Below are 19,712 nucleotides of genomic sequence, written 5' to 3'. Positions count from 1 at the left end.
GATAGAGATCCTATATAGAGGTGGCTGTTTGCAGTTTCCTCTTCAAACAGACAGGGGATAACTTCTTCACATGGACTGAAGCCAGAAATTTTTAGCTGTGAACATCTTAGAGCCATCATCTAATACCATGATTTAAAGTGACAAGTACTAAGAATAATGATGACATTATTCTCTGCTTGTAAGGCCAATTACTGCCTCTAATTCATGATGTTCTAGTTACAGATGAGGCAGATTTTCCATTACAAGCTTCTTCTCTGTGTCTGTGTCGCGTGAAGCTGACATTTCTCACAGTAGCTGTCAGTCCAGTCATAAGAGGATTTTATGATTAATGAGATTCACTTTTTTCTGTTTCCAAGGTGCTTCAAATCCCACATAGTGCACTATATGAGAAAAGTGGGACACTTAAGGCTGATGCATTCAGCCTAGAACAGTGTCAGCTTTTCTATTGAAGCTTAGCTGTACATAGGTGATTTTTTGTCACAATGACCAGACGTTTTGGTAAAGTAGAAAAACATCAATGTCTTCTCTGATCTGCAGCCATCCTCACACATTTTTTCTTAAAATAGGTCTTTGAAATGCAAATGGTAACTGAGTGATCTTTGCCTTGCATTGAAGGGAAGGTTGTAGAAAAGCATGCTCTCCATATTTTTTGCTTCCTTCAGTTATTTGTAATATTATTTTTGAACAATGTTCAATTTTATTTAGTCAGATTTCCTTTTGATTTTTGTCAGTTTTTCCATCTGTAGTATTTGTCCTATTGTAGCTTTTAGAATCTCCAACTGGTATTAGGGCCCTGTGGTTATTTGTATGTGCATAATGCTGGGATTTTGATGCTGTGGAACGAAGTAGGATTGTTTAAGCAGAGAGATTACTGACAGGAATACAACTGAGGTCTATCCTGAGAGGAACAGAGAAAGTAAAAAAGGAAATTAATGTTTCTCACACTACAAGGATTAAGGAAACCCAAATTAGACCAAGGGGTTACACATTCATAGCAAAGGAAAGGACATGGCTTTTCACATAATATATAGGGGTGAGCTGTGGGCCTCCTTCCTCCAAAAACTTTGCATGCTTAATTTTACCCAGTTTCAGAAGGAAACAGGACAAATTCATGGAAAACAATTCATCCTGTTCCACCTGGAGGGTGGTTAATTCACAGAGAAATGCTTCTGGCTTATGATGTTTCCAGAGCAACAAAACTTAACAACTGTGATAATATTCTGGAGCAGTATAATTGCAGGTCTGTTCTGACCTTGCACAGATCCTGAAGTATGTGGCTTTGTACATGGGTGGGAATCAGGACAAGACATGGGTCTTTGGTATGATCCAGTTTGACTCTTCTTATGTGCTTTACATTCCAATCTTAGAATTGTTTTGTTCAAGAAAAAGAAATGAGCACTGGGGAGGAAATCCATATACAAGTGGTTGTTGATCTCAGCATAAGTCTGGTGGCATTCAAACAAAGCCAGCTTCTCATAGCAGAATTAAAGAAAACCTAAACAATTTTTGACAACTGAAGGTGCTGAAAATGTAATTATTTTCCCACATGTGTACAGAAGGACAGAAGGGCGGCTCAGGATAACACAATTGAACGGATCCAAAAATACTGGAAATGGGAAGGGCATCTTTGGACGTGTCTGTTTCATCATGGGGGAAAAAAATCTCTTGAAAATAACAGGAAGCTTCCCCTGAGTTGAGCCAGTTTTCAGACTGGTTCAAAAAGCCCTCTGGACTTAGTAAAGAAAAAGAAAAAGAGAGAAAGAAAATATATGTAATGATGTCTAAGGCTGTCACTGATTTGCAGATTTCTGTCATCAGCAGTTGGGATGGTCAAGCCTTCATATGAGGATTTTACTATCTGATGATCTCAAGCTCTCTTGTCTCAGGGTTTGGAAATATTTTAAGGTGGATGGAAACCTGGTATTTTCCACTTGCTATGAAGAATCCAGAGGCTGTGCATTAAACACCATAGTCACACTGTGCAGTCCAAAAAACAACCCCCACAAAACCTGAAAAGCCCAGTGTGCTTCTATCCATGTGACAAAGCATAGACCTGTAGGTTTTATACAAAATGTGTGCTAGCAATGAAAAGGGAAGAATGGTTCACAGATGCATTTACAGATAAACTCTATTTTCTCTATATTCCAGAAGATAGAGCTTTTTGCCACTTTTTAGTATTTTCTGACTGTATCAAACACTTCTTCTATCAAGAAGAAACAAAGGTAACAATATATTGGTAAGTAGGTTGGGAGCTGTTTGATTCTAATGGGTCAGGAACTGCAGAGGTCTGCTCTGAGATTCATTGGCAGATAAAGCTTTCTGGAAAGGCTGAACTAGACGGGTACTTCAGTGAAGAGCAAAGCTGAGGTTTGGGGGGACTTGAAGAATGAGAATCTCAACAAGTACATGTGATCACTTTCTCCTGCACCTAAAAGATGGATGGGACCCAAAGGGAAAAGTGTGAGAATTTATTTAAAAGACTTGCTAAATGTAGGAACTGTTTTATCTGTACTCACCTTTGGAGTCTCGGTCCATTAATCCATCTCTATCCAAAAAGCACTTAATGAACTTTTCACTGAAAGCCCACACAGGCCTCATTGCCAGCAACAACTGCTCACATGCACTGTTGAGTAAGGAAACTTGGAATCATAAACTCAAATTTTTGCTTAAGGATTTGGAGAAATGAGCTTGCAAAGTCATGTTAGCATCTTACAGGAAAAAACAGACTCTGCAATCACCCAAAGAAGAAAGGAAGATTTACAGTAAAATTTCTTTGCCTTAGAAAGCCACATCCCAGCTGCCTTTTTTGAGAGGCATTTCTGTCATTTTTTGACGTTCAATCCTGACATTTTTGACAGGCAGCAGCAGAGAATAATTGTATACCAATATAAATGTATTTTCAGGAGGGGTAGAGATAAATTTTCTTAGTTATGCTAATTCATCGGGTAAGGTTTCACCCATAACAGCTTTTCTTTATTGCATGTTTACTTCCTTGCTGCGCTTCATTGTTTATCTTTAAAACCCTCAGAAATCTGGCATCCAGATTCTTAAGCCACAAACAAGGATCACAGTCACAGAGGCAACAAGGCTGGAACCTGTATTACTTAGTTTTGTGTTCTGTTGTAATATTGCCCAACTGCCAAGGACTCAGCTTTGATCTTACTTTGTTTTGTTGTTATGCTTACTAAAGGGAAGAGAATGGAAAAGAAACGGGAAGTGGTTTTCTGAAGAACTTAGTTTTCATTTAGGAACCTCAGGGACATGGTCTGATTTTCAAGGTTATATATAGTAAGAGGATGTCTTCTTTTCTATGTGTTGCTTTCCCTAAAAAAAAAAAAAAAAAAAACCAAAACCACAGTGGTTTTCTATCACTTTAAACTTAAACTTGTGTATGCCCACATTGGTGCTCAAAGGGAAACTCCCACCCTAGTATTCCAGTTCCCACTCTTCTGCTCACATAAACATTTATGCAATGAAACAGTCAGCCAGGCCTAAGAACATATCAGCTGAAATGCATCGTTAAAAAACATACTTAAAAACTGTCAGGCTTGAGCTATTGTAAATGTGCGTGTGTCCTTCACCTAGCACAAGGAAAATCTGCTGAATTGCAGTGGGCTGCAGCAAGAGATGTGGCTGAGGATTTTCATGGTGATAAGGATTTTCATAGAACTGAGCTCATACACTCATACACTGCAGCAGCAGAGAGCACCAATGTCTTCATCCTGCATTTGCAGGGTGAGTTTTCTATCTGTGACAGTAGCATGTCCCAATGTTTCCGAGGGGGTAGTTGACCTGGCGAATGAGGTGCTGCCTCTCTTTACCTTGCCTCAGAGAGATTTGTAGTTGTCAAGACAGCCTGTTTCTTAACAGGGGGTGGGTCTGCTGTTAAGTTTGCTGTTGGGTTCTTATGTTGTAACCACAGCATTCAGATCTTCAGATTATTGCAGGAAATTGATGTAACTGCTTGAAAGATTTGCTGTCTTGCTCTTGTTATTCTTGGAGCAAACATTCATGTACAGATTGACATAAATTAGGCCAGACTCTGTTTTTGTTCATAGTTATTCCCATGGGACTTGGCTGTTTCCTTGGCAATACACATGCTACACAGTTTAAGACACTTGTATCAGGGTCTTCTTTTGTATTTTCAGAGCCTTGCTGGCACCAAAGGACCAAGTTTCATTCTTGAGCCCTGTTTTCTGGCTCCTGTCAACCCTTGGCACACAGGGAGACAAGGAAGAGGGGAATAACAAGGAGATACTGCTGTCCATGTTAATGCATGCAGACTCAAAGAGCAGAAAAGACATGACTGACAATTCCAGTGAACTTAGAATTTGAAATGCTTTCTGTTTACTGGAAAATGAAATGGAGCTATTTTGTGTTCCCTGTAAAGTTTAAAACCTCTTTTCGTAACCACCAGGAAAATGTTTCCTTTAGCGCTATTAATAGAGTGATGGATTAAAAAAATGAACAGATGGGATTCTTTTTGGGTTTGTTATTCACCAAAAGGCACACTTCTGCCCTGCAAAAATAATAGGTGCAGTGTCCATCACTGTCCACAGGGAGGGGAACAAATCCTAGATCCTAGCAGGAACTGGGATTTTTGCAGAGAGAATGCAGATTATCCACGCTTAAACAGAGTGATAAGAATCTGTATTTTACTAAACGGACCAAATCTCCTGGCCAAGACTGAAGGGTACATTTACATTTTGTTTAGAGGCAATTTTAACCGTCTGAACCTGAAGGGAAAGAATGATGTTTCTTAAATATTTCTGCAATGGCAATACTATTTTACTGAGTCAGAGGTATACCTAACGGATAGTAGGATCATGAGCAGGAAATCATGAGAAAATAAGATTAAATTGAACTTTTAAAGTTATTAAGCAAACAAATTATTATGTCTGCTGTCCTGGTCATGATGAATCTAGGTCCAAGCTGTTTCCTTCATTTGTAGAGCTCTTGAGGGCAAAAGTGTTCTCCTTCATTATGCCAATGAGCATTTCTTTCTTGCATCTCCTCTTACATTCAAGAGCTGTGTTGTTTAATCATTTCCTCTTACACTCTCCAAAAAAAGTACTCCTTTCCACCTGTTTCCACATAGACCTGATGCTAGCAATCTGCTCTTCATGACAGGTTAGTCTGTGCTTTGGTCAAACCATTTTGCCACTGGATGGAAGCTGGCCCTGGCCCTGGCAGGGGCATGGAACTATATGATCTTTAAGGTCCCTTCCAATCCATATAATTTTGTGATTCTATGATCCCAGCTCCTACAAAGAGTATTTGAGGATGAAAATGTGGTCACTTAACCTGTTCCATACTTCTTGACATGAGGAGTGGTCCCTTGGCAGAGACATACCTCCAGAGTGCACCAGAGCTGTGCTCTTCCATCATGTCAGTTCCTCAAGGTGGATAAACAGTGCAGATGCACTAATTCACAGCCCTATAGCTCTCCAAACAGCAGGGCCATGTGAGCATGGGACCATGATGAAACTGGCATGGCTAGATATCTGCCTGGGGTGCTTTTGTACTGTGTTCCATTCATGGGGCTTCAAGGGATTTGAGAAAAACCACAAAAGAAAGGTGGCCCTCTAATCATGTCACTTTGGAAGTAGCTACAGAGCCTTCACTCTTAATTTAATGTTAACACCTTTCTTTAAGATGTTTGAATGCAGCCACAGTGCTCAGGATGCTGGTCAGCCTGAACTGAGTCTAGTTCAAAGTATCTTCTCCCATGAATGTTACAGGACCAACAATGGCAATGGGGAAATCCAATTTAAGCTGATCCACATAAACTAATTATACTGACCTGTCAAGCTCTTATGTCATTCTCAATATAGTACTGCAAAACTCCATGAGAAGGTCTATTTAGAGAATGATAAATACCAGCATATAGTTTTAAAAGGACCTGTACTTTATCTAGTTAAAAACAGTCAAAATTTCAGGAGAATTCAAAGCAAAAATGAGAAAATATTCTGATGTTGACAGCTACTGTAGCAAAATAATGTAGCTTTTTTTACATCTTGAGTGGGAAAAATGTCAGATGAAAACATTACCTGCAAAATCAGCCTGTTTTGTTGAGATGAAAAGGATTCCTAACATATGCTGTAGCTCCATGCTGGAGGTTTTGCTAGAAGATGTTTTGCTCAGCTTTCACATGGAAGTGTGACATACCTTTACTTAATGGATTTCCCTAATACATGCAGAGAGATACTTGTTAAGATTTGTTTGGATCGTGTTTGTTTTCCTGGGTTCCTTCTAAAGGAGTTTTGGTTCTGAGTGGGAGACACTTTTGAGTCATAATGACGTGGGTGTGACTGATAATGCAACTGATTAAACATTGAAGAGTGGGCAAAACCTAAATAATTTCTGGCTGGTCTGTAATGCAGAACTCAAATTTGACATGGTGCTCATGACACTGCAAACATCTGGAGGTAAGTAAACGTGTGATTCAGACAAAACCTGAGACTGGAATAGAGAAGTTACTTGCTGCAGAGATGAATAGTGCTGAAAGTAGTAAGAGGCTACAGTCTTTGAAAGCACAGAGGACAGGAAGAATAATATTGGGTGTTTTCCATACAGATATCAACCCAGAGATTGAAGATGGCTTGTAGGAAGACATACTTAGCTGCAGGTAAGTAGAGTGCAATCAAACCATATTCTGTTACACAAAGATTTGTTTCTATCCATGGGTAAGGCACACTGGGGTGGTCCTTCCTATGTGCAGTAGCAAAACTGCAGGTAGGTGATATAAAAAAACATCTTCTTCTCAGAAAAAAGACTATAATTAAATTTGTCAGGCAAAGTTTTCTGTCATATTTTTTTAGTAAATTGTTACAGTGAAGTAAAATTGATCAGTTTCCAGGATAAAAATATTCCGTGAGCTATCTGTTCTCTTAAGAATATTTGGAAATTAACTTGTTAAGATCCCCATTCAGCTACTTGCCCAGATTAAATAATAATAATAATAATAATAATAATAATAATAATAATAATAATAATAAGTGGAAGAAGTGGAATTCAGAAAGCAGCTAAGCTGTCCAATAGATTTTCCTGGCCTAGATTTCCAAATAGTCCGGTGTTGCTATACCTTCTTTGTTTGGTAACTTAAGAAAGAGGAGTAAAAAGGAAAAATAAAGTGTCTTTTATTTTCCTTTGAAGGAAAAATACATTCAAAGAATTGCTTCTTCATGATGCTCAAGAGCTCACCTAAAATATATGCACTTCTAAAGTTAAATCACCAAATTTCAGTCCTGAAATGCTTATGCACAACTTAGGTTTACATCTGTGGTTTGTTCTATGGGCTCCAATGTTAGAGAGATGTAGGTGCTTGTATGATGTTTAACAGGACTGCAAGGAGACAGAGCTGTTTACAGTTTGGCTACTGCGCTTCTGTCTCTGGCAGGACTGTGAAATATTACAGCAGTCTGAATTTAAATACTTTGATTCATTGCTCTACTGTGTAGAGAAAATGTCTGTAACTCAGAAACTGAAATTATTCTTGGATAGGAGCTGTCTTTGGATTTTAACAGAAGTGTCAGAAAAAAGCTGCTATAATGTATAGGAGTAGAATTCCAAGTGAACCTTGAAAGAACAACTTGATTGTCTAAAAATATTAAGCTGTTTGAAATGATCATGTATTTTTTCTTTTCCTCTTATGAGGAATAGAAAAACCAGTGGGGTTTGCAAATGCCTGCTTTCACATTTCAGATTGTGTAAGTGCTGCAGACATATAGCACTCTGCCTAACACTGCCCCCCAGACATAGGTACCATGTGCAGGTTTTTTTACTCTGGGATGCAATTTGAGATTGTGGAAACCCTAGGTCAGCTGTAGTCTGGGGGCAGAAATCAACAACTCTCCATGCACTAATTCATTTTGAGCTCATGAGGTTTTGGTTGCTTTCATGTGAGCAGCCTGTGTATTCCTCTCAAAAGTGTATACATCCTTCTAGTGCAGTTTCTTACTTGCTAGCCAAGAAATTTCCACCTTCCAAATGGTGGTTTATCATGCTACAGACTGGAGTGCGAATTTGTAATCGGGGACAAGGCGTGGGTTAAGATCTCCCTTCCATGCAAATCCAAAGTGAAGCAACTTGGTAAGCAGTTGTTAGTAGCAATTAGTTATTGTTTTTAATTATAACAGTAAGAATTATAAATCATTAGTCATAACAATAACAACAACAACATGTTGATACATTAATTCCACTAAGATAGGTACTGTGGCACCATCTGAATGTAATTTTCTCCAGGAAAGAGAAGTATTTCACAACAGTGAATGGCAAAAGGAGGACATAGCTTGTGACCTGAATATCTGTACAGATCAAGGCATGAGAAATTCTTTGGAGCAGAACAGAGCTGGACAGGAATAGAAATGTGCAATACAAAACCAGCTATCAAACAATTCCATATCCTTCTCCTGAGTTTTTTCTAATTTGGTTTCAACTCAGGAAAAAAGTCTCTGAATGAAAGCTTTGTCAAAACTACATTTGGTTTGCATGGACGGGGGAGAAGTGAATTGTGGGGACATCTTGTCTTCAGCAAGGCTTTTGACACTGTTTCCCCAACATGCTCATGGTAGCTCAGGAAGTGTGGGCTAGCTGAGAGGACAGCGGGGTGAATTGGGAACTGGCTGAATGACTGAGCTCAGAGAGCTGTGACCAGTGGCACAGGGAGTAGCTGGAGGCCTGTAGCTGGTGGGGCTCCTCAGGGGTCAGTTCTGGGTTCAGTCTTGTTCAACTTATTCATCAGTGACCTGGAGGCAGGGACAGAGTGTACCCTCAGCGAGCTCCCTGGCAGCACAGAGCCAGGAGGAGTGACCAATAGCCCAGAGGGCTGGGCTGCCATTCAGTGAGACCTGGAACATGCTAGAGAGCTGGGCAGAGAAGAAACATCTGAAATTCAACAGAGGCAAGCGCAGGGTCCTGCACCTGGGGAGGAACAACCAGCACAGGCTGGGGGTGACCTGCGGGGAAGCAGCTCTGCGCAGAAGGACCTGGGGGTCCTTCATGTTCATGGTGGACAACAAGCTGTCCATGAGCCAGCAATGTGTCCTGGGGGTCAAGAAGCCAATGGGATCTTGGGATGTGTTAGGAAGAGCATTGCAGGTTGAGGGAGATGATACTGATCCTCTACTCAGCCCTAGTGAAGCACATCTGGAATGCTGTAAGGAAAACTGGTAAAATATAATGTAATCTCTAGACTATAAGGATTTTGCAGTGCAATCAAAAATCACACATGAAATCTACATAAGATACAAGAAAAATTAGATAAATTAGACATGTTCATGGGTATGACTAGCATGAAGGGAATTAAGACTCTGTTGTGATAGGTATCTTGTTATCTTTTAAGCAGTGGACCTCTGGAGTCTGGACTGGGAAGAAGAGCTGGCTTTGCTTTTTCATCCTCAGCAGTGACCCAGTGATAGTACAAACCTGTTGGTTTTCCCTTATAGAAGTTTACTGCCACATGGAAGGTGGCCCAAATGTAGTATGCAGTCATTTATGCTCATTGAAATTTGTTTCTAAATATTAGATATTATTTTGTTTCCCTTTCCACAGCTCAGGGATACTGCAGGAGAAGGGACAGGGATAGCAGTCCTGCCAACAGCAGGGAGTGAGTTGAATATACAACTGCTGATGCATCTTCAGGTGTGCAGAAGAAGAACAAGGAAGGGGAAATATTTCAGACCTTTATAAAGGGTACCAGAAAATCTCAGGGCAGCTTTTGAGATGCTTACAGTTGGACTGGGCCAACAGCTCCACCTCACCTAGTTGTGTTCAAAATATCCCAAGAAAAACAAGTCAGGAAAAACAAAAACTCTGCCTCAATCTATTTGTCTAGTCTTCCTTTCTGAATAGAAACAGGACACAATTCCTCTGACCAATTTAGCTGTTCTGCAACATGACATTCCAGGCTAGCAGGAGACTGTATTTCCTCTGGTGCTTTCACATCTTGTGGTAGTTCTCTTGGAATTGGGCTGAAATGAAATACATCCTCCCACATATCCACTCTGCTTTCCAGAATAAGAAGGAAATCTCTACAATTTGTCCAAGGATAAGAACTTGCATAGCAGATGTCTAAACTGTCATTGGTCTGTCCAAACTCCGTGTTGTAGAATTACTGACTGAATTTGCCAGCTATTTCAGTGTATCACCTTTTCATTTTTCCTACTGTCCTCAATTTCTCTTTTTTTTAGTGACACAGATGATTGCCATTTTAGTTGCCTGAATGGAACTATGGGTAAGAATGTTTAGCACTAACAGTTTAGAATAATACACTCATGCTTACCAAGCAGACTTAGCACAAGCAGGGTGCAGGTGAACAGTGAGCTGGACATGAGCCTCCTGTGTGCCCTTGCAACAAGGAGAACTAAGTGTGCTGAGGCTGCCCTTGAAAGAGAATAGCTAGCAGATTAAGGCATGCAACTTTTCCACAATCTTCTCATTCTAAGGAAGAAAACATTCATCTCCATCTTATGCTTGAGGTGTTTATCAATGTATCACAGGAAAATGTTATTCCCCTGTTAGACAGAGCTAATTGAAAAATTAGCATTTAATTGAAAGAATTAGCAGTTTCTTTCAATTAGAAAGAAACCTGCAGCCCTGAAATTGTATTTTGGCTGAGCCATGTGCTTCTCACTTTATGATTGAAATAAACATTCAGTCATAAACTGACATGCTACTTCAAAGTTCAAAAGGTGAAGAACATATATAAGTTGGCTGACCCAGTTCAACAACATCTCAGCTGAGAAGATACGACTCTGCAGTTGTTAATGTCAATAGGTAACCAAAAGTGATTTAGTGTTAGGTTTGTAATCATATTCATTTTTCTTGTTTATTTAGACAGTTCAGCTGATTGAAGGCCTCTGGAAGGTTTGTAATCATATTCATTTTTCTTGTTTATTTAGACAGTTCAGCTGATTGAAGGCCTCTGGAAGCACAATAAGAACTGGTACAGATATAGCAAGCTCAAACTTACTGAGTTAAATGACTTCAACTTTTCATATGGACACTGAGCCTAAGATCTTTATTTTTGGACTACATATGTCTTTTAAGGAAACATTAAGGTACCATTCTCTTCCTTTCTTCTAGCAAATTTAAGGTGACAATAAATTAAAAAAGCACCTACTGTCCTAATGCTGACTTGAGCTGACTATGCTTGTTTGTTCTCTTAGGAAGAAATGTTTCACCCTGAGGAAATTGTGAGTAGTATTTTTACTTTTTTAGAATTTTTATGTTAGAGGATAAACTCAGTGAAACAGATGAAGATCAGATGGAATTGCTGGTATTAATATTATTTTTAGCCCAAAATTTAATGTCTGACTGTGACTAGAGATGTTGGTTCAGCTAAAGGTGCGGGAAAACTCAAAGTTTCTCAATGACCAAATATAAAAAGAAATTTTTGTATCCTACTTAGAATGTCAGTTTATATGCCAAGGCAGAAGTGCTTTTATTATTTTCATAAATAATTTTTGTCATCTCTCATTATTTATATGTGGGTTTTTCTTTATTTTTTTAATTTAGATGTAGAAATATTTCAGATTTTTAATGATATTTAATCTGTCTTTCTGGTCAGCCTGAGGAAGATGTTTCAGCAGCTAATTCCACAGGTTAATGAAGTGCAGTATGGGGAGACAGCTCTTTCCCATCACTTTTAGACCAGTTGCCTTTCTTTTATCTTCAAAACATTCCAGTTCCTTTCTGTTGAAAGAGGGTGAAGAAGAGAATATCATAACTTGTCTTCTTGCAGCCTGAAATCTACTGCTTACTGCTACCCTGTCCCTTCTCTTGTCAGGTTTTGCTTGCAATTAGCCCTTTGACTCAGAGTACTTCTTTCTGTACTGACAGCATATGATACAGTGCGTGAGAGGTTGGTTCACTGCCAAAATACGACTGCATTTCATGGCAGGTTTTCACTGTTGTATTATATTAAGGAACTACAACCACTGAAATCTGTAATATTCATTTTGGTCTTCAATCCAGTGGTTTTCATCCCTTTCATTCTGTGCAAGAGCTTTCCCTTTTGTGGTTTGCTGGCTCGTTTTCGTCTTTCTGGTTGCTTCTAAGCCCAGATGCTCTCTTACACATATATTTCAAACTGACAGTGGCACAGATTCCAGAAGCATCCCTGCTTCTCCAAGTTTTCCGCTGCTATCCTGTACCTGGGAAAGTATTGTGCACCCAGAAGAAGAGTCAGGAGCGCTTCCCAAAATCTCACAGACAAATCCTTCTGAAGACAGCTGTGTTCCTAAGTGCTAAAGTCTACAGTGATGCAACTGTAGATGGCAATGGTGCAAGAAGCACTAGGCCATGCTTAGTGAAGGGGTAAGCATGCCCTCTGCACACTTGATATCATTTAGCTTATTTTAACCCCCTTTTGTGCCACCAGAAGAGCACACAGTTCCTCTTCAAGAGTTCAGGTAATATATAATTTGTTGAACTGCAATAGTACAGCTTTGTCCAAATTCCAGGCCCTCTATTTATCAACTATGTCTCTGTTTCCATTAACAAGCTTCAGAGATCCTTGCTGGACTTGTTATACCTGGATTTAAGGCATGTCATTCCTGCACAGCCAGGTGGGACCTCTCCTGGATCGTGAGGAAGGCATCCTACCAGCAGGCCAGCTACCAAATCCTGATGGCACTGCTGGGGAACGTGGTCCAGTCCTTCCTGCCAGCCTCCAGAAAAGTTGGCAGAACAAGAACAGAGTCACTGAAGCTGCCAGAGGAGCAGTCCTGGCTGTTCACTGTGTTTTTGCTTAACCTCCCCTTTTCAGGCATCTGTGTTCAAATGGTAATCATGCACCATCAGCTTCTTTTCCAGGTGGGAAGCAACGGTGAATTTGGGTCCCCACAGAATGGAGCTCAAACAGACACTGTGCTCCTTCTGAGAGAGGTCAGTATTTTCTCATTTTAAGAAATGGTTGTCCAATCTCCTGGAGAGAATAAGGAAAGTCCCTGTATTACCATATTTGCCTCATCCAAAAGCCTGATGGTAATGTATGTCCTATGGTTTGGTGAGATGCTTAGGAGGTGGGCTGATGGTGTTAAGCTCCTGCCAGAAAATTGCTGTAGTTAGATCTTTCTCCTATATAGTTCTTGAAGGTGGCAGTTTGTTTTCCCTATAGTGTAAAAATGATGTCTGACCAGTCCCATGCTTCACATAGCTTTTGTTTGCTTTAGAGGTATTGAATGGAACCCGAAGTTTGTCAGAGGAACTGTAATTGATTTTAACATGCCCTGGAGAACATGATTTACCGAAATGCAGCCATCTCGCTGTGACTCAACACTTATACCAACATATTATGATCGAGGCTGGTGTTCTAGATTCAGAGGTTCAAAGATATTTAAATACATAGCTCTCAATCAGATTAATGAGATCCTGGGTAAAACAGTGTAATCTTTATGTGTTTTATTATCAAATATTGACAGATCTTTATGGCAAAACCATATGGTGTGGTTATTTGATTTAGATCCAATTCCACTAAGGTACCTTGCCTGAAAAAGCAAGTGATTTCAAGAGAACTGGGAATTCATCTTGTTGCTGAGCTCCTGCCAGCTGCTGAGTTACTTAAGAATAAACTGTGCCACAAACCCTTTTATTCTAAACATAAATATCCTTAGGCCCTGTTGTTTATATTTTTGAATTCTTTCTTTTGGAAAGACAAATGCTCACATACACACACCGAGCCCCAAGGAGACAAACATAAGAACAGCACAGAGAAAAATAATACCAATATCCAGTTAAGCATCTTTAAATGGCAGCTATCACATTTGCAAGTCACTTTTTAATGATACTGGACTAAAAGTGTGGGCACACCTTTTATATTAATTACAGAAATGCTGCTTGGATAAAAGCCTCTCTTACTGTCAGTAAATAGACCAGTTTCCTTAGATGTGTTAAAATCAGTATCAAAAACTGTAAACAGAATTAGGTGCTGCCTTGAATGAAAAGAAATAATTTTCTTTTGGTCTTCATTGCATAATGAGGAAGTTTGTGTAAAACACCAGCAGGAGAAGCTGAGGTTCCTGAGACTAAGAATCAGAACTGTAAATTACTTTCTTCATAATGAAAAGTGATCTGCTGTCTTGGATAAGGCAAAAAGGAAGGTACATGCCCAGTGGAAGCAAGGTCAGGTGACATGGGAAGAATACAGAGATGCTGCTCATCATTGTAGAGCGAAAATTTGTGTGGCCAAGACTCAGCTGGTGTTGAAGGTAGCCAGAACTGTGGAGGGACAATAAAAAGAGTTTTTTCAAATATATTAATAGCAAAAGGCAGTGTGAAAATAACATTGTCCCCTTGCAGAACGAGGGTGGTCATCTCACAAACAGGGACATGAACAAAGCAGAGATGTTTAATGTGGTTTTTGTGTCTGTCTTCAATATTCAGGAGGGTCTCAGCTGGGAGACCATTACTGTGAGAATGATCAACTCAGCTGACCCTGACATTGTGCAGGATCTGCTGCTCCAGGTGGATCCCTACCAATCTACAGGGCCTGAGGGGATCCATCCCAAAATCCTCAAAGATCTGGTTGATGTCACCACAAAACCTCTCCCGTTGATTTTTGAAAGATCTTGGCAGTCTGTGGAAAATCTTAGCTGACTGTAAGCTGATGAATGTTGTCACAATTTTCAAGAAGGGCAGGAAAGAGGACCCCAGAAAATACAGGCCTGCCAGTAGTTCAGTACCATCACTTCAGGGCCTGGTAAAATTACGGAGATTATTCTCGTAGATATTGAAGAACACCTGAAAGACAACACAGTCATTGGTCACAACCAGCACGGCTTCATGAGTGGAAAGTCCTTCTTATCAAACTTGATTTCCCTCTAGGAAGGGTGATCCACTCAGCTGATCAAGGGAAACCAGGAATTTGATGTGATCTTTTTGAATTTTAGTGGAGCTTTTGGTATTCTCTGGCACAGGACCCTTCTGAGAAAATGTCCAGCCCACAGCTGGATAAACACATCATGTGATGGGTGAGCAGCTGGCTCATGGGTCAGGCACAAAGAGCTGCAGTGAATGGGGTGACATCAGACTGGTGTGACCTGTCACTAGTGGGGTTCCACAGGGCTTCATCCTTAGCCCTGTGCTCTTCAACATCTTCATAAATGACCTGGACACAGGACTGGAGGGGATAATAAGTTTGCAGATGATACAGAACTGGGAGAAGCTGCTGACTCCCTTGAAGGCAAGGAGGCCCCGCAGAGAGACCTTGACAAATTATAGGGCTGGGCAATTGTCCTGGTTCAGAGCAAATTTGGGAGACAATCCCCAAAGGGGTTCCTGTAGGAAAAGAGATTCAGTCAGCCCCTCCCTGCAACTGGTCTGGGAGAAACTACCTCCTTGGAGAAAAGTGGAAAATAAGTGTTTATTAAACAATAAAACCTAAACAATATTAAAGAATAAAACCCCTTGCTGCTCCAAAAGAGATGACAAACTGAGAAAACCTCCCTCCCCGGGTTGCAGCTGCACTCATTCAGTCTCTGATCAGTCCCTCAGGCTCTGGAAATGTTGCAGGCCAGGCCCAGCCCAGTGGGCCACAGGTGCAGCTGCCAGTGCTCCTCTGGGTGTTCAGTCCAGAGCAGGTTTCAAGAGGTCCAAAGAAAAGGGAAAAAACTACAGTCCAGGGAACTTCTCTGCCTCAGCTAGCTAAACTAACTAAAAGCAAAAGAGAGCTCTGTCCCACTGTCTGTCCAAACAGTCAGGAGCGGGAATGTGGAAGAGTGAGTGCAGTCTGAAAACAAACTGCTGCTTCTTTTGTCCCCCCCTTCACTCTCTGGAACACGTCTTAAAGGTGCAAAACTTATTATTCAGCATTAACAGAATGAGACGACTGGGGATAAAAGCATCATATAGTCAACCCAGGACAGCAATCACCACCTGTATGAAGTTCAACAAGGGAAAGTGCTGGATTCTGCATCTCAGATGGGACAACCCTGGGTGTATGGACTGCCTGCAAATGAGAAAATGGAGAGCAGTGCCATGGAAAGGGACCTGGGGTCCTGGTCAAGGGCAAGTTTGAACATGAGTGGGCATTGCCCTGGCAGCCAGGAGGGCCAGCTGTGTCCTGGGGTGCATCAGGCACAGCATCACAGCCAGGCAAGGGAGGGGATTGTCCTGCTCTGCTCTGCACTGGGGCAGCCTCACCTCGAGTGCTGGGGGCAGTTTTATGACAAAGACATTAAGCTATTAGAGAGCATCCAAAGGAGGGCAACCAAGATGGAGTAGGGACTTAAGGAGAAGCAGTATGAGGAGTGGTTGAGGTCACTTGGCTATTCAGGCTGGAGAAGAGGAGACTGAGAGGAGACCTCATTGCAGTTACAACTTCCTCGTGAAGGGAAGAGGAGGAGCAGGCACTGATTTCTTCTCTGTGGTGACCAGTGACAGGACCTGAGGCAACGGCTTGAAGTTGTGTCAGAGCAAGTGTAGGCTGGATATTAGAACAAGGTTTAAAGGTTTTTCTCCCAGGGAGTGGTTGGGCACTATAACAGGGTCCCCAGGGAAGTTGGTCTGGGGGATACCTGACAGACTTGAAGTTCTGTTCGTCTGACAGAGTTCAAGAAGCATTTGAACAATACTCCTGGGCACACAATGTGATTCTTGGGGATGGTGCTTTGCAGGGCAGGATTTGATGATCCTTGATGGCCCCTTCCAAGTCAACATATTCTATGATTCTGTGATTTAATTGCTGAACAGTTGCAATATTTTAAAAGAGGAGAATCCTTTACAAAAATAATTTTGTATTTGTTTAGACTCATTCTATTTCCATCCTCCTGTTGTCTCCTCTCTCCTTACCACTGGAAATTGTAGCTCCAGCATGGAAACCTCAACAGATGGCAGAACTTCCCTTCTGAACTATGACATCTTCAACAAGGATTCACACACTTATCACTTGCTTCTCCTCCCATTTCCTGCTCCAGCAGAATGGAGATGAGAATTGGAAGTAAAAAGGTGAAGATCACAGGTTGAGTAAGAACAATTTACTGAAAACAGCAATGAGATAAGAAAGCAAAAAGTAACAGAAATAAAATAAATAAAAAGGTTCTTTTAAAATAAATTTTAAAAGTATACAAAAGAGAGGGTGATTCACAGGCAAAAATGCTCACCGGGCATCCCAAGACAATGAAACTGTGGCAGATGTCTTCTCTCAACCCGACAAGTTTGTTTGACCAAAACCCACAGAGAAGTCCAAAAAGTCCCTTCCCTCTGCCACTGCAATGACCTGAGGTGGTATAGAGTAACCTCTGTCTCCTGGCCAAAAGCAGGACAATGGGGCAACAGGCTTTACCTACCGCTGGAAAGCATGGCTTTGTACTTCAGCCGAGCTCACCTAACAACGTGCTCCTGCTGGAAGAGGTGCTAATAATCAAGCTGCACCTCAGCTCCTTTATCTGTCAAACCAAGTGATCATCTGCCAGCTGAGCTAGGGAATGAAGCAAAAATATTAATTTCTTTTAAATCACAGACTTGATTTCCCACACATTGGCTAATGGAAGTGACTCCTATATCACACTGAGGTACAGACCTAACTGTGATGTCCATTCAAAGCTGATGACATCAAGAGAGATTGACCAGCTGTAACAATCTGTACACCAGGAATAATCTGTACCATAAAAGCAGCAGGACTCCTTTCACTACCTGTGTCTTGTCAGGGAAATGTAAAGCACAGAAGTAAAATCACTGTTCTTAATGTTATATTGAAGTATTGCTGAAGATAATATCTTCCCTGCTGTGATTTGTCACCTCTTGCCTATCATGATGTATGATGTAGTCCTTAAAATGCAGAGCAAAGCCTCAGAAACAGGGGTGGTCAGAATCTTGATGACTCAGTTCAAACATTTCTCAACTTCTTTGACTGTTAGGAAAATGAGCAGAGAACAGCAGCACAACACTTTCCTCTCAACAAACTGTGTAATAATTTGAAATGTGACTCATTTGGAAGAAAGAATTTATGCATTAAAGTGTTATTTGAAATTTTATAGTTAAACTTGCATGTTTTATTTCTGTCTTTTGATATTTTTTCATTGCGTCTATCCCCTAGTAGTCCCTCATGTTAGAACACCTCACTTGCTTCTGGCTGATTACTTGATGATCTTTTAGGAAATGCCTGTAAGTCAAGAAAATAGAATTATTCCTTGCCTGCCAAGCCTTTCTGTGGTCTGTGTATTTCAACAAGGTGATATTAACAACATATCATAGTGACATAAACCTTCATCCAATTCATTAAACCAACTTATGACATATAAGGGGATAAGAAGGAAAAAATGTCACCAGGATCAAACCTGATATTTAAACTTTTTAATAAGGCAAACCAGAATGACATTCTTAAGGCAGTTCCATGTTGCCATCTTAACATCCACACCAGATCAATTAAATTGCAAGTTGCTATTGATAGCCATGGTATGTTCAGAGGGGTTGACAGTAATGCTGTTTTGAAGATGTCCCAGTCTTAGCAGATGGTATTTGTGTAAAGTGAGGCGCTGGATTTGCTTTTAATTTCCTTGCAGCATTTCCTATGGTGTGCTGGTTTTAACAACTACCAGTGAAGTAAATTTCAAACAAGCCCCACCCTTTTGCCCCACCCATTCTAATAATGGAGGAACAATGAGGAGAAAATATAAATTGGAATAACAATTTACTAAATTTGTGATAGCTGGTGCAGTATTAATGGCAAAGAGTTTATAAATGAGAGAGGCACCCACAAAAAGTTATTCACCACTGGAAACAGAAAAAGAGGCTTCCCAAAAGCAGCGCTGCTCACGTGGTTTACAGACAAAGGCAATACACTGAAAGAGCTCCCATGGCTTAAAATCCTTCCTGGACACCAAGTATGAAAAAACTCCTAAACAAACTACAATGAACTGGGACAAAACAATCCCCTTGGTAGCTAGATCACCCGTGTTGGGCTGCCTGCTGTTTCTCTGGACCAGTGTGCTTGGCTGTGCTCAGCAGTGCTCACCCAGCTTGACTCAGTGCTGGGGGCACACACTCTGCTGGGCTTGAAGGGGTGGAGGGAGGGCTGGGGGCAGAGAGGAGGCTGGGGCCACCAGCTGATCCCAACACTTTCTCTCTGGAGAGAGCCAGGTAAGAAGGTGAATTTCTGGCACTTGGTTCTTTCTGATGAAATTTTGTCCCCACCAATGATTAAGGTGGTATTGAAATTAAAGAGCCTGAAAAGCCCCAACCTCTTTTCTCTGTAACTGGGACATACGGTTGCAGTTTTTGTATCAATATCAGCTCCAGCTTCCATTACTGGCAGCCTCTGTACTGTAGAGATACCATGGTATATTCCTCAAGGAATGCAAGGTTCTTGTATTATTCCCACTTGCTTCAAAGGCAGCTCAGCAGAGCCTGCCAGACCTCTTAAAATAGCCAACATGCAAGAATGGAACTCCTGATTACCAGTAAAAGCAAAATAAACAAAAGGATGCACTCTGGCTGACTCTAATGTCACATTTTTACGAAAACATATCATGCTGTTGAAAAAGTCCCAGGATATTTTAAACTGGTTTTATTCAGAAGGAAAACATGATGAATAACATGCAAGGATATTCATTTAGACCATGATTCATGAATTGCCCAAATGAAAGCTGTGATAATATTCATCAAGGATGGTGAAAAGATAAGGGTATCTTTTTTACTTTATTATTATTTTATTTTTATTCCAAACTGTTTTACTTTATTCTGGCTTCATTTGTACAAAACTAGCTTCATTA

At 40.7% G+C, this 19,712-nt stretch overlaps 1 long non-coding RNA gene across 2 annotated transcripts; it reads left to right on the top strand.

Moving 5' to 3' along the window:
* Positions 1–6,143: 6,143 nt before the first annotated feature.
* LOC139588907 (uncharacterized) lies at positions 6,144–17,983 on the top strand. 2 transcript variants are annotated; one of them, XR_011678855.1, is made up of 6 exons: positions 6,144–6,428; positions 6,577–6,628; positions 10,902–11,060; positions 11,169–11,195; positions 12,805–12,888; positions 16,807–17,983. It is a non-coding gene; the product is annotated as an uncharacterized lncRNA (long non-coding RNA). The 2 variants fall into 2 exon arrangements; XR_011678854.1 differs by lacking the exons at positions 12,805–12,888; positions 16,807–17,983 and having other exon boundaries at positions 6,149–6,428; positions 11,169–12,795.
* The last annotated feature ends 1,729 nt before the right edge of the window (positions 17,984–19,712 follow it).

Source organism: Agelaius tricolor, unplaced genomic scaffold (genome assembly GCF_023055355.1).
Source record: "Agelaius tricolor isolate 1412-34295 unplaced genomic scaffold, bAgeTri1.0.p SCAF_4, whole genome shotgun sequence".
NCBI classification, from domain to species: Eukaryota; Metazoa; Chordata; class Aves; order Passeriformes; family Icteridae; genus Agelaius; species Agelaius tricolor.
The sequence above is the reverse complement of the archived record's forward strand: the minus strand, read 5'-3'. Positions and strand labels throughout refer to the sequence as shown.